Genomic DNA, 14,257 nt, shown 5'->3' with positions numbered 1-14,257 from the left:
TTTGGCACATCAACTTTCCTTTTGTTTAACCTATAGGTGTTTTAGTGTTTTTATCTTTTATGTCTTGCACTTTTATTGATGATCCTTCAAGTATACATAACATTTTTTTCTCTTTTTGGGGTTTTGTCAGATGTTCTTTGTATGTCCTGAGTTTATCAATCGTACCTTACTGTAACACACACATAATGTCTCGCCAGTTCTACTAATCCGGTAGGAGAGGTGTCAGGGTCGCCAGTAGGTTGGAGGAGTTTTTCAGGGTTCTCTCCCGGTGGCCATGAACTAGTGATGTGGCTGCTGGACCAGTGTCCTGTCAATCAATTCACTCATCTTTATTATTTTCCAATTTAGTAACACTTTTTTACCGTTTTTTGTAAACCTATATAGACAGGTGTCAGCTGTGTATTATAGCCAATCCCAGCTTTGTATGCAATGGGCTTAGTCAGCAACTGATATCCTCTACACAACTATGCAGGAGATTATGGTAACCATGAGAGCCCATGTTAGATCCAAAGCTGCTATTCTAACCCCTTGGCATCTATATGTCACGCTACCGGGTATGACAATCGTGAATTCAGATCTACAGTAAACCTGATGCACAACTAAAATACAACAACAATACAATAAGCAAGGGGGAACACCGGGGACACTATAACAACAGTGGACCCTGGTGCTAGTGAGAGGGGTAGGTGGGACATCTTCCCTCACCTGCTGCTGACTCTACTCCTGCTGAGCAGGAACCTGAGACCCTGAGAAACCCTGTAGTTGCCCTGGTAGTGCATTTGCAGGTGGGAGATGCTAGCCCCATCGCTGTACTAACATGACACAAGGAAAATTAAGACAAACAGTTGAAAACAGGAACAAAACGGATAAAGTTTGACTTTTGGAACACTCCTACACAGGACCTTACACCAAGGCAGCCAGAATACAATGGATTTGTATCTTCAGCAAGGATTTCTGGGAAAGAGCTACTACTTAAACCAGAAGGGGTGTCGCTACAAAGCAGCTGCAGCTGAAACACACAGCCAGGAACTGCTGGAAACAAACCTGACAATAACTCATAAGGCCCTGAAACCACGTTTAAATGTAGAGTTCCAGGTGGAAATGAGGGATCCCAACCCTGAATCCGTCACCAGTCACCAAAAAATAAAGAGACGACCGTGACACTACAATCACATAATAGGAAAGCAAATATATGACCATCTAACTATCTAGATGCTATGGTCACCATTGATGGAACTACTTCTTCCAATGGACTGGACTTTAATTTGCAATGATCCATATCTATTTGTGGCCATTAGAGTAAACTTTACTCACAGAAAATCAAAAAAACAATATCAGAGTGTATTTTTTACTATATTTTTCCTGTGCTTTTTATTGGCAAAAATGTTGAATCAACGGAAAAATATATTCTGCTTACTTCATAGCTCACCATTTTTTCTTTTTTTTTCTTGGTAAATTGTCCCCTAAGTCCAAAAGACATCATAATAGACATTTAGTCAATATAACTAAATAGACAATAACCTAGGGCAGCCTATTAAAGCGTAAGTGTCAGGGTATCTGCACTTGAACAAATGGGATCAACTTCATGTTACGTTTTTTTTTCACAGCTCATGAGCAATCACACCGGGATATTTCTTCATCTGCACTCAGCCTGAGATAATTATCCGGTGGATAAGTATGTAAGAAATCAGGACAAATAATGAGGGCTCCCGCACGTGTAGTCATTATTATTTACCGAGTGTAGAGACGTGACCTGCGTGTCCTACACAGCTATTTATTGAATGAGTTTTTATTGGATTTTTTTTATTTTTATACACATTCAAGTTCATTCTTTAGAAGAAAACAGGAGAGATAATTAGGCATCTTCTCGGCAAGAGTCCTCCATCACCTTAGTAGATGTGGCTGCATCGAGTAAAAGGCTTAACAGCTCCTCCATACATCATTCACTTGAAAGCGCTTACATTTTAATGTATTTCTGTGAAAGTACATAGGAAATGCTATAATTTATGGAAAGAGAATTGACCGCAATGGTAAAAGGTAAAAAAAAAAAGAAAGAAAAATAATGAAAAAGAGAAGAGAAATTAGGTGGAACTTAAACACATCGACTTATTCTGGCTTTGATTGGTGAAGTCCACGCGGGTCTGAGATATTGCAGAGGGTTTGTGTGTGGAAAATCAGCATTGTGAATGAGATTTTTACATTTTCTGCTATGGAATATCCATAGCAAATACGTTCCATGTTGACGGACCTTAGGGGTATTTAACACATTTTGGGATTTTTTCGGTGAATTTGGAGCAGGTCTGCTTAAAAAAATAAAGAGAACCAAACAACGTAACCTAGGAGCCTAGGAAATTGAAATATATCATTAAATAGAATATTTTATTTCATTTTTAATGCAACTACAAAAGCAAAAAAAATGTTAAAAACATGAAACACGGAAACCTTAAAAAGCAAGTAAGGCACAGAGATAAGGAGTGCAACGGATATTAAATAGTTGGTAATAATATACTGTAAGTCACAAAATGAATAGCCAAGATATATATATATATATATATATATATATATATATATGTACATATATATATATATATATTTACTGTATACATATATATTTTTTTTTATATATATATATATTTTTTTATATATATATATATATATATGAAAAGATATACGCAGATCAAAATATTGATGAAAATTAATCTGTGACCCTGATCAGAGCATAAGAAATGATCAATAATTAAAATTGTATATTAGTCCTAATAAGGCAACCATATTAATGAAGGAAAATACCAGTCAAAAATGAAAAATAGATCAATTAAAGTGCCAATTGTGCATAAAATATTTTGCAACTGAGCAATTAAATTGCCTATACTGTGCAAAAAAGGCATATCAATAAGGTGACCAAGGATATGAAAAATATAATTAAATGAATGTACCAAAGGACATAATTAGATTGCTCTTTTACTCACCTGCATGCACCCCAACGGGCTTTTCGCTTGTTGTTTCCTCAGGGGTGCTTCAAAAACGACTTGAAAATGCGTCCCATGATTTTCTATATAAAAATGACCGGCTGTGCAAATGTTCAGTCTTTTATGCACCTTATAAACGCTTTAGGTATCCAAAGGCGGCAAGTGGTTTTCCACTTAGAAAACACTTTATACATAGAATACAAGTCAATGATTCAAAACGCGTGGTTCTTTATTAATCTTCCTATTGACATTCATGTCTATATTTTTCCTTGGGATGGGCTTTCAGTACATTTCTATTCTATCCACACACTGTGAAGCTATATTTTTTTCCTTTCAAAAAAATTAAAAAAAAAAAACAACAAAAAACTGCACTGTACTCCCCTTCCCTGGGTCCAGAGGTGAGTGTCTGCCAATGCTCACAGTGTGTGACAGATGGGAAAGAGATTGGGGAAAAGGGAAAGAGAACACTATACAGGAGCGAGGAAGGGGGAAAAAGCAAAAGGGAGAGGATGTATAAAATGATTAAAAGAATTGTAAATGTGTTACAGAAAAGAGAAATGGCAAGAGAGGAAATGGAAAATACAAAAAGAAAGAAAAGGGCGGAAAAGGGGAAAAAAGAGGAGAAGATAAGAAGGAAGTTAGAAAGATTTCTGCTTTCTTCTTATTAACATAGCAGCTGTGCAATTGCAGTTGATATTTGATTGATTACCAAAGGCTAAACCATTTTGTTGTTATAATTATTATTATTATTATTATTATTATAATAGCGCCATTAATTCCATGACGCTTTACAAGTGAAAAAGGGTATACATAAAAACTAGTACAACAATCATTAACAGTACAAAACAGACTGGTACAGGAGGAGAGAGAACCCTGCCCGGGAGAGCTCACAGTCTACATGGAATGGGTGATGGTACAATAGGTGAGGACAGAGCTGGTTGCGCAGTGGTGTACTGGACTGAGGGTTATTGTAGGTTGTAGGCTTGTCGGAAGAGGTGGGTCTTTAGGTTCCTCTTGAAGCTTTTCACGGTAGGAGAGAGTCTGATATGCTGGGGTAGAGCGTTCCAGAGTTTGGGGGAGGCACGGGAGAAATTTTGTATGCGATTGTGGGAAGGAAGAGATAAGAGAGGAGTAGAGAAGGAGATCTTGTGAGGATCTGAGGTTGCATGCAGGTAGGTACCGGGAGACTAGGTCACAGATGTAAGGAGGAGACCAGTTGTGGATGGCTTTGTAGGTCATGGTTAATGTTTTGAACTGGAGTCTTTGGGCAATGGGAAGCCAGTGAAGGGATTAGCAGAGCGGTGAGGCTGGGGAATAGCGAGGGGAGAGGTGGAGTAAGTGGGCTGCAGAGTTCAAGATAGATTGGAAGGGTGCAAGAGTGTTGGAAGGGAGGCCAGAAAGCAGGAGGTTGCCGTAGTCGAGGCGGGAGATGATGAGGGCATGTACTAATGTTTTTGCTGATTCTTGGTTAACCCCTTCAGCCCAGGGGCACTTTCCGTTTTTGCGTTTTTGTTTTTTGCTCCCCTTCTTCCGAGAGCCGTAACTTTTTTATTTTTCCGTCAATCTTGCCATATGAGGGCTTGTTTTTTGCGGGAAAAGTTGTACTTTGAAATTAAATCATAAGTTTTACCATATGGTGTACTGGAAAGCAGCAAAAAAATTCCAAGTGTGGAAAAATTGCAAAAAAAGTGTGATGGCACAATAGTTTTTGGGATTCACGGTGCTCACTATATGGTAAAACTGATGTGTGGGTATGATGCCTGAGGTCGGTGCGAGTTTGTAGACACCAAACATGTATAGGTTTACTTGTATCTAAGGGGTTAAAAAAAATTCACAAGTTTGTCCAATAAAGGTGGCGCACGTTTTGCGCCATTTTCCGAAACACGTAGCGTTCTTATTTTTTGGGATCTATGGCTCAGTGATGGCTTATTTTTTGAGTCTCGAGCTGATGTTTCTAATGGTAGTATTTTTGCGCAGATGCTACGTTTTGATCGCCTGTTATTGCATTTTGCGTAAAACTTGCGGTGACCAAAAAACGTAATTTTGGCGTTTGGAATTTTTTTGCCACTACGTCGTTTACCAATCAGATTAATTGATTTTATATTTTGATAGATCAGGCATTTCTGAACGCGGCGATACCAAATATGTGTATATTTATTTATTGTTTAACCCTTTAATTTTCAATGGGGGGAAAGGGGGGTGATTTGAACTTTTAGGTTTTTTGTTTTTTTTTTAATTTTTTAAAACTTTTTTTTTACTTTTTTTATTTTATTTTACCAGTCCCCCTAGGGGGCTATAGTGATCAGCAATCCGATTGCTGATCGCTATCTGCTGATTGCAACTATACCGCTGTAAACAGCAGAAATAGTCACTTTCTTTTTTCCTCTGCTCCGTGCCGAGGAAGAATGAAAGTGAAACTTCATAGCAGCAGGCGTCATCACATGACCCTGTGCTACGATAGCAACCACCGAACGTCACGTGATCACTCACGTGACGTCCGGAGGGGGCGGCGGTAAGTAAAAAACATGGCCGCGCGCATATAGATCTCGCTGCCAGCGAGATCTAAGGGGTTAATGTTCGGGGTGGAATGCGATTCCACTCGGAACATGTAGGCACGCATGTCAGCTGTTGAAAACAGCTGATATGTGTGCCGATCCACGCCACCTGCCCGCGGCAGGGGGCGGGGCTTACCGGGACACGATCCATGACGGAAAGATCCGTCCATGGTCGTGAAGGGGTTAAGGAAGGCACGGATCCGGGAAATATTTTTGAGTTGTAGTCGGCATGAGGTGAAGAGGGCTTCGATGTGTAGCTTGAAGGATAGAGCAAAGTCGAGGGTTACTCCAAGGCAACGAGCTTGTCAGACTGAGGAGAGTGAGCAGCCATCAACTTTGATGGATAGTCTTGGTGGAGGAGTTGAATGAGGAGGAGGAAAGACAATGAATTATGTTTTGTCCATGTTAAGGTTTAGGAATCGCACAGAGAAGAAGGATGAAATAGCAGAGAGACATTAAGGGATTTTGGTTAGTAAGGAGGTAATGTCAGGTCCAGAGAGGTAGATCTGAGCATCATCGGCATAGAGATGATACTGAAAGCCGTGGGACTCTATGAGCTGTCCCAGGCCAAAGGTGTACATGGAGAACAGCAGGGGTCCAAGAACTGAACCTTGGGGGACACCAACAGATAGATGGTGAGATGAGGAGGTGGTGTGAGAGTGAGAGACGCTGAAAGTTCGGTTGGGTAGGTATGAAGAGATCCAAGATAGGGCCAAGTCTGTGATGCCCAGAGAGGAGAGAATCTGTAATAAGAGGGAGTGGTCTACTATGTCGAAGGTAGAGGACAGGTCCAGGATGAGGAAGACAGAGTAGTGTCGCTTGGCTTTGGCAGCTAGTAGGTCATTGGTGACTTTAGTTAGGGTAGTTTCAGTAGAGTGATGTGGTTGGAAGCCAGATTGTAGCTGGTCAAGGAGGAAGCAGGAGGAGAGGTATGAGGACAGTTCAAGATGGATATGCTGTTCCAGTAGTTTTGAGGCATAGAGGAGTAGGGATATGGGGCGGTAGCTAGACACAGAGGATGGGTCAAGAGAGAGATTTTTAAGGATGGGTGTGATCGAAGTATGTTGAAAGCATGAAGAGAATACACCAATTCATAGTGATAGGTTGAAGAGATGGGTTAGGGCTGGGGTGAGGACTGCGGTGATGTTGGGGATGAGGTGCAATGGGAGCTGGTCAAGTGCACAGGTGGTTAGATGTGATCTTGAGAGTGGAGTGGAAAGATGATCTTCTGTCATGGGGATAAGCAGGATTTGGAGGAAGAGGGCTGAGTAGCTATAATGAGGGGCTGTGGGGATTGTAGGCCAAAGCTTGCTCTGATGTTGTCAATCTTCTGCTTGAAGAAAGAGGCAAAGTCTTCAGCTGAGATGAGAGAAGAGAGAGGTGGTGCTGGGGGACGGAGGAAAGAATTGAAAGTGTTGAATAGCTGTTTAGGGTTGTCAGATAGAGAGGATATGAGGTATAGGAAGTATTTTTTTTGCAGCAGTGAGACTTGGAAGTGGTGAGGGACTCTTTATATGCAATAAAGTGTTCAGTGGAATGAGACCTCTTCCATCTCCATTCAGCAATTCTGGAAGCCCGTCTTAGTTCTTTAGTGTGGCTAGTGTGCCAAGGTCGCCTGTTGATTGTGCAAGTTTTGGTATGTGTGAGCGGGCAACCAATTCAAGACCTGCAGAGATTGTAGTGTTGTATAAAGTGGCTGCAGCATTTGCGTCATGTAATGAAGCAATGTCTGCGAGAGGGACAAGGGACTGAGAAAGGGAGTGTAAATCAAGGTGATTGAGATTTCTGCGAGGGTACGAATGTTTTTGAAGGGGAGGTTGTGTATTTGGAGAAGAGAGGGAAGAGAATGTGAGCAGGTTGTGGTCAGACAAAGGGAGAGGTGAGTTAGAGAGGTTAGATAAGGAACAGAGGTGAGTGAAGATGAGGTCCAGCGTGTGGCCATCTTTGTGAGTAGCTGAAGAAGACCATTGAGTGAGGTCAAAGGAGGAAGTGAGTGTTAGAAGTTTAAAGACAGATGAATGGGAAGTGTCAGTGGGGATGTTGAAATCGTCCATGATGATAGTGGGGATGTCAGTGGAAAGGAAGTGTAGTAGCCAGGTGGTGAAAAGGTCAAAAAAGGTGGTTGCTGGCCCTGGTGGGCGATAGATGACAGCCAGTTGGAGGTTGGAGGGGGAGTAGATGCGGACGGAGTGCACCTCAAAAGAGGGGAGAGTAACAGAGGGTGGCAGTTGAATTGGTGTATAGGAGCATTGGTCGGATAGAAGCAACCCAACTCCACCATCATGCTTATTACTGGGGTGGGGGTGGGAGACAGATGGAGACCACCATAAGAAAGTGCAGCGGGAGAGGCTGTGTCAGAGGGGGTGAGCCAGGTTTCTGTGAGGCCAAGGAAGGAAAGTTTATTCGTGATGAAAAGATCATGGATGTAGGAAAGTTTATTGCAGACAGAGCAAGCGTTCCATAGGGCTCCTGTTAGGGGGACCGGGGGAGCGGGGGCTGGGGGAATGGGTATAAGGTTAGAAAGGTAGCGAAAATTTGTCAAGATCATGGATGAGGGTTCGAAGTGACAATGGGGATGTGGTGAGGAGGACCAGGATTGGGGGAGATATCTCGAGCAATGAGGAGAAGCAGAGAGAATGTTAGTAGGTGGGAGCAGGAGAGGGCGTGAGGTGGTCATTTGTGTCTGGAGACACAGGGTGTAAAGTGGAGGAACAGATCTGAGGAGAGGGTGAGATGGGTGGGGAAGATGGAGGGAGAGATGACCAGGTCATTGCTGGGTTTAGGGATCAGGGAGTAAGTAGAAAGTGAATTGTTATAGGGGTGAAAGTGAAGAGAAACACAAATATTGTTTAAAGTGAGTATGTATGCAGATACCTCCCGACCCCATTTGACTTAAATGATGCATCATACTTGTATGGTGTATACTTTTATTGGTGCAGACATGAAGTATTGTGCAGACTTCAGAGGCCCCAATATATCTACACACAAGTGAAATCACCTGTGAAAGGGTGGGGTGCAACAAGAACCTCTTGGTCACTCAAAGAAACCAGATGCACCATTACATAGGGAGAGTAAGCAAAGGTCATAAAAAGAAGGCGGGGGACGGGGAGGGGGGCGGCACAGTGAGAAGTTGGAGCACTCCACAGAGATATTGAAGCAGAGAAAGAACAGGTCAGATTAATTGGGAAAGTAGGGCGGCTGATTACACATGCGAGAAAGATCAGTTCATGGGTACTTGATATTCGGGCACAAAGGGTGCATCACTTGTCACCAATCACCCTAAGTGCTTGATATCTGAACTTATACCCAACTCTACAAAAAGGCCACTGCCATGGATGTTGGTCATATGGACAGCTGGTCTGTAAAGCATCCTAGTAAGATTAACAGATATCACTTAATAGAAAAAGAAAAAGAATCACGCTATACAAAATCACTGCATAAACTACGTATAAAGTAGTGATGAGCGAGCACTATCATGCTCAGGTGCTTGGTGCTCATAACGACCAGTTGGATGCTCAGATGGGCGCAACTCAAGTACCTGAGTATAATGGAAATCAATGAGGAACTCGAGTATTTTCCCAGGAAATATTGCTGTAAAATGCTCAAGTTTCCCTTTGACTTCCATTATACTCGGGTACTCAAGTTACGCCCATCCAAGCATCCAACTGCTCATTACGAGTTACAAGCACCCGAGCGTGGTAGTGTCCGCTCATTACTAGTTACAAGTACCGAGCACCCGAGCATGTAGTGACCGCTGATCATTTAGTTACGAGTACCGAACACCTGAGCATGGTAGTGCCCGCTCATCACTAGTTACGAGTACCGAGCACCAGAGCATGATAGTACCCGCTCATCACTAGTGAGAAGTACCGAGCATGGTAGTGCCGCTCATCACTAGTTACGAGTACCGAGCATGGTAGTGCCCGCTCATCACTAGTTACGAGTACCGAACACCCGAGCATGGTAGTGCTCGCTCATCACTAGTTACGAGTACCGAGCATGGTAGTGCCCGCTCATCACTAACAAATATACAGATGATAAAAAATGAAAGAAACCAAAATAAAAGAATATTTTGTCACATGTCTTGATAACGACACAACTATTGTATAACAGCTATGGCACTTCTGAAGACGGGTGCACGAATAAGATGCTGTCCTGTAATTCAATGAAAATATATTTGCTACCCCAAGATGGTGAACTTTATTACACATGAAACTGCAATGCAGAGTAATAAATGTTTCAGTCTTATAATCAGACCTTCATCATTAAAGAGATTGCACGGGGTAAGCTGCATCAGGGTCAGCACATACTGTAGGTACAACTGCGGTGTCCACTACTAAAGAAAAAGTGAGAACCTCAATTTTCAAGGAATCTCACCATCCTGGAGTGCCAAATTTATTTTCATTTCATAACAACGACACAAGGCATTATTCAACCTAAGGGCCCTGGGAACATGTGCTGGGAATATTTATGGGCAGGTCCTTGTCATGGCACCAACTAGTACAAATCACATACAGAGTAAAGAAGAGATAATACTTTTTATTGCTGGTATAGAGATTAGTAAGGACACAAACACATAAAAGGTCAGATAAAAACATGACATACTGTATATCACCATAGGATAGAGATATTCCCTCTAAACTTCCAATCTCATAATCATAGTGTGAGATATGGTGGAATCTAAATGTCTGTTTGTAATAAACCAAATAATCGAGAACAACTTTATTTTAAGTGTGTTTCTAAAGGCGGTGTTACACGCTACAATTTATCTGATGATATGTCGTCGGGGTCACGGTTTCCGTGACGCACTTCCGTCATCGTTAGCGATGTAGTTGCGTGTGACACCTACGTGCGACTCTGAACAATCGCAAATAGGGTGAAAATCGTTGATCATTGACACGTCATTCACTTACAAAATATTGTTCGTCGTTTGGAACGCAGCAGACATATTGGTACGTTTGACACCCTGCCAATGACGAACAACATCCACACGACCGCCTTGGTCAAACAATATATCGCTGAACGATGTAGCGTCGTTTGCGAGATGTGTACGTGTGACTGCTACAAAACGACCTATTAGCGATCTCGGCAAATCCTAACAACGATCTGGGTGTGTCACATCGCTAACGAGACCGCTAGTGATATCGTTGTGTGTAAAGCAACCTTTAAGGGTGCTTTACACGCTGCGACATCGCTAGCGATCTCTTTAGCGATGTTACACTTTAGATCGCAAATGACCTATGTGCGATCTCGGCAGATCGCATCTGCGATCTAGCGTGTCACATCGCTAACGAGATCGCTAGCGATGTTGCAGCGTGTAAAGCACCCTTTAGACTTAAGGCCTCATCACACGCAGCGATGTATCTAACAATATATAGCCGGGGTCACGGATTCCGTGACACACATCCGGCATCGTTAGCGATGTCATTGCATGTGACACGCACAAACGACCATTAACGATGGAAAATACTCACCAAATCGTCCATCGTTGACACGTCGTTCCTTTTTAAAAAAACGTTGATTGTTGAGCACGCAGGATGTTCGTCGTTCCCGAGGCAGCACACATCGCTACGTGTGACACCACGGGAACGACGAACTGCAGCTTACCTGTGGCCGCCGGCAATGCGCAAGGAAGGAGATAGGCGGGATGCTACGGCCGCTCATCTCCGCCCCTCTGCTTCTATTGGGCGGCCACTTAGTGACGCCGCTGTGACACCACACGAACCACCCCCTTAGGAAAAGTGGCAATTCGCCGGCAACAGCGACGTCGCTAGGCAGGTAAGACCATGTGACGGCTCCTAACGATATTGTGCGCCACGGGCAGCGATTTGCCCGTGACGCACAACCGACGGGGGCGGGTGCTTTTGTCGCGGGCGGAGGAGGGGACGCTGCGCTCTCCCACTGCTCGGGTCCAGCCACTGCTGCTGCTGGCTCGAGCGGTAGTCCTTATCCCGGGGACTCGAGTGGCGTTCCTCACCCGTGAGTGAAAAGGGGATAGGGATTGATTGTGGGGATGTTTGGTTATTGTCCGTGACGCCACCCACGGTTGTGGTGATATTGGTGACACCAGCGCTGCTCTGGACGGGGATCCCGGGAGTGGTGACAGGGAGCAGCTTTGTTGTTAGTTCTCCCCTCCGTGGGTAGGGGGTTGGTTGTCCCGGGGCCCGGTGATGGGGTAGGGATGGTTGGCAGGCGGGTTACGGGGCCTGGCGAGGTGCAGGGTCGCGGGGGCAGCGCTGTGCCGCATGGCACGGTGGTACTCACTCCGCCCAATGATGAAGACACAGTTCTCGGTAAAACACACGGCTGGATGGACGGGTCCCACAGACGGCTGCGGTGTTGTTCCTCCCGGCAGGTTGATTGTGACTGCCTTTCCCTGCACCTATGTACGGTTGATGGTTCCAATGGGTTCCCACCGGTAACTCGCTCCCCAGCTTGGATATGGGCTGGAGGAGCCCCTTTTGCTCGCAGGCTTTGGCCCTGGGAAACGGTTGCCTTGGCGGTGGTGGTGTCTCCCTCCCTTGGTTGGACGGTTGCCTTCTTACGGGACTTGGCTGCTGGGAAACCCAGGAGGTTCCCTTCGCTAATGGATTTGGCAACTTCACGGCGACTCCTAGCCTTGCCGGGGTCCGTAAGCCCCTGCCAGATGGTGCTGACTTCTCTTTGCGTACCAGTCCGGTACCGCCGGGCCACCGCCTGTCCACGGTCCTTACGGTAAACTCCGATAGGCCACTCCTGCAGATGGTCACCACCGTCTGCCAACCTTGCTGTACCGCCCGGGCCACACACCCGGACGCTGTCAGTTAGTTGCTCCACTACCATTTTCCTTCCTCTCACTTTCACCTCCAAAACTGAACTGTCTACTTTTCCCGCCTCCAGGACTGTGTACTCCTCGCTGGGTGGGACCAACCGCCTAGCCCACCCCCTAGTGTGAACATCAGCCCCTGGAGGAAGGCAACAAGGGTTTTGTGTCTGACTTCGGTGTGCCTGACCGGGAGTGTGGGGTGTGTTGTGTTGTTCTCTGTGGCCCCTGGCTTGTCCAGGGTGCCACACTTTCACCAGCGATATCGCTGCGTGTAACACCCCCTTTATATTCAGTCTTTGCTCCCCTTCACATGTACATATTTCTGGTCTGTGTGGCATACATTGTTTCCACGGATACAACATATAGCCATTATACCCTATGACGATCTTTACATGTCCATGAGAAACAGACATGGACAAGTCAGTTTTTTACCAGTAACAGAAATTAAAGGACGAATATTTGTCCAAGCATCTACGAAATCATGTACAGCACACAGATGACTTCCGAGTGACATCCGTGTGCCGTCCATGTGACACGGACAAGATTAAAATGCATTCAAGAAATTACTGATTTTTATGTGTTAAAGACGTGCAAAGAGGATAGATAGATAGATAGAAACAATATAGATAGATAATAGATAACAACTTTCAATTTAGCCAAAAAAAAAATAATGATTAAATGAAAAAACAAAATGGGCCTCCCACTATTTTTGATAACCAGCAAAGTTAAAGCAGGCAGCTGTGGGCTAATATTATTAGGCTGGGAAGTGCCTAATAATCAGCCCATATCTGCCTCAGAAGTGGAGCATCACATGAGATGCTGGTACTGCTACACCTTGGCGCTTCTCAATGCACTGGTGATTTGGCAATTTGGGAAATGGTATTTGAGGTTGATGTCAGCTGTCCAGTGTCAAAAAACACAGCTGGCATCAAACACTGGTGTTAGTAAGGAAGAGGCGTTTAGCAGGCACCCCTGTTACTATCCCACACAGGTCCACTATGAAAAAAACAAACATCAACACACAGAGAAATAAAACAAGACACTTACCCTCAGTCACCATTTTATTAAAAAAAAGAATCCTACACATGTCTGACATAGTACAGCGATTCCATCAAAGTCTATGGAGCATCGTTCTGACACTCCATAGACTTTGCTAACAGGCATTTCCAGGTTATGTTAAGTTGCGTGAGAACCCGGCTTTTTCGATGATGCGGTGACATCAAAAATGTTACCTCTCACCAGATGTTCCAGGTGACGCTGATCTGAATTGTCGGCAGATGTGCAGTGCCCAGTCTCGGCCACTATCAGAAGATGGGGCAGCTCCGGAACTGAGCATTTCCGGCTACCTGCTACTTGTGGTGGCAACAAGAACAGCTAATCGGTGGCAGTGCTGGGTGTCGGACCCCAGCTAATCAGACAGTGATGACCTATACTAAGGATAGGCCATCAATGTGAAAGTAGTGGATAACCTTTTTAATTGACCCTTAAAAGTGTCAATGATTCCAGCTGGGCAGGGCAGGAGCCACCCCAATTCTTTGTCCGCTAGAACAGATGTAGCTAAATTTGTGAAATATTTTTGTTTGGATTTGGTTTTAGTGTCAATACCCATGAAACATACAGTATTCTCTGTATCCGCTGGCATTTTAGTTCCAGTTTTCATTTTTGCCATTTGTAGTAGGTCTAAGTTTCCTAAGTGAATGGGATGGACTTAAGAATTTAAAAAATAAACAGACTGAACTTCTAACATTTGTTTTTATACACTCTTGCTACATATTTCTGTACACGGTTGACTCATTGCGCGTATCTATTTATGTATATAGTTTATTCACTGTCCATATATATTTACACAAACAACCCTCAGGGATGTTGAATATAAGCTAGAGAAAACCCATTTTAGATTTTGATTTGGTGTCACTTTCTTAGAAATT

At 44.0% G+C, this 14,257-nt stretch overlaps 1 protein-coding gene across 3 annotated transcripts in view; it reads left to right on the top strand.

Annotated features, from left to right (window-relative positions):
- The window catches only part of SLC2A9 (solute carrier family 2 member 9), a 644,894-nt gene that overhangs the window by 605,872 nt on the left and 24,765 nt on the right, over positions 1–14,257 (top strand). The window lies entirely within an intron of this gene.

Source organism: Anomaloglossus baeobatrachus, chromosome 1 (genome assembly GCF_048569485.1).
Source record: "Anomaloglossus baeobatrachus isolate aAnoBae1 chromosome 1, aAnoBae1.hap1, whole genome shotgun sequence".
Classification (NCBI taxonomy): Eukaryota; Metazoa; Chordata; class Amphibia; order Anura; family Aromobatidae; genus Anomaloglossus; species Anomaloglossus baeobatrachus.
Note: the sequence above shows the minus strand (reverse complement) of the source record. Positions and strands in the feature narration are given on the sequence as shown.